The sequence below is a fragment of the Batrachochytrium dendrobatidis genome (assembly GCF_000203795.2).
Source record: "Batrachochytrium dendrobatidis JAM81 unplaced genomic scaffold BATDEscaffold_1, whole genome shotgun sequence".
NCBI lineage: Eukaryota > Fungi > Chytridiomycota > Chytridiomycetes > Rhizophydiales > Batrachochytrium > Batrachochytrium dendrobatidis.
The window spans coordinates 2,155,459-2,155,768 of NW_006281099.1; positions in this window are offsets into that span (position 1 = coordinate 2,155,459).

Sequence of the window (310 nt, forward strand, 5' to 3'; positions counted from 1 at the left end):
AAACTCTAGAAGCTAAATTTTTTTCCCTTCACAAACTCATTTTTATGAAACTAATTCTCCTTCAAATCATTCAACAATGTCAACCTCGAACCAAACGAATATTCCTGATAAAGTCTTGACAGAAGAAGAGAAGCAGTCAATTATCAATGCTGCTAAAGGCCAATACAATAAGTCTATAAAGAGCCGAAGAGTCGAAGCTGTATTGGTGTACGGTATGGTTTTATATGGGAAACCTCCATCATTCTATTCGGGTTGGGCCAGTGGAACAACAGGTCATTGGGGAATCGTTGTTGATGGGCTATTGCACCAC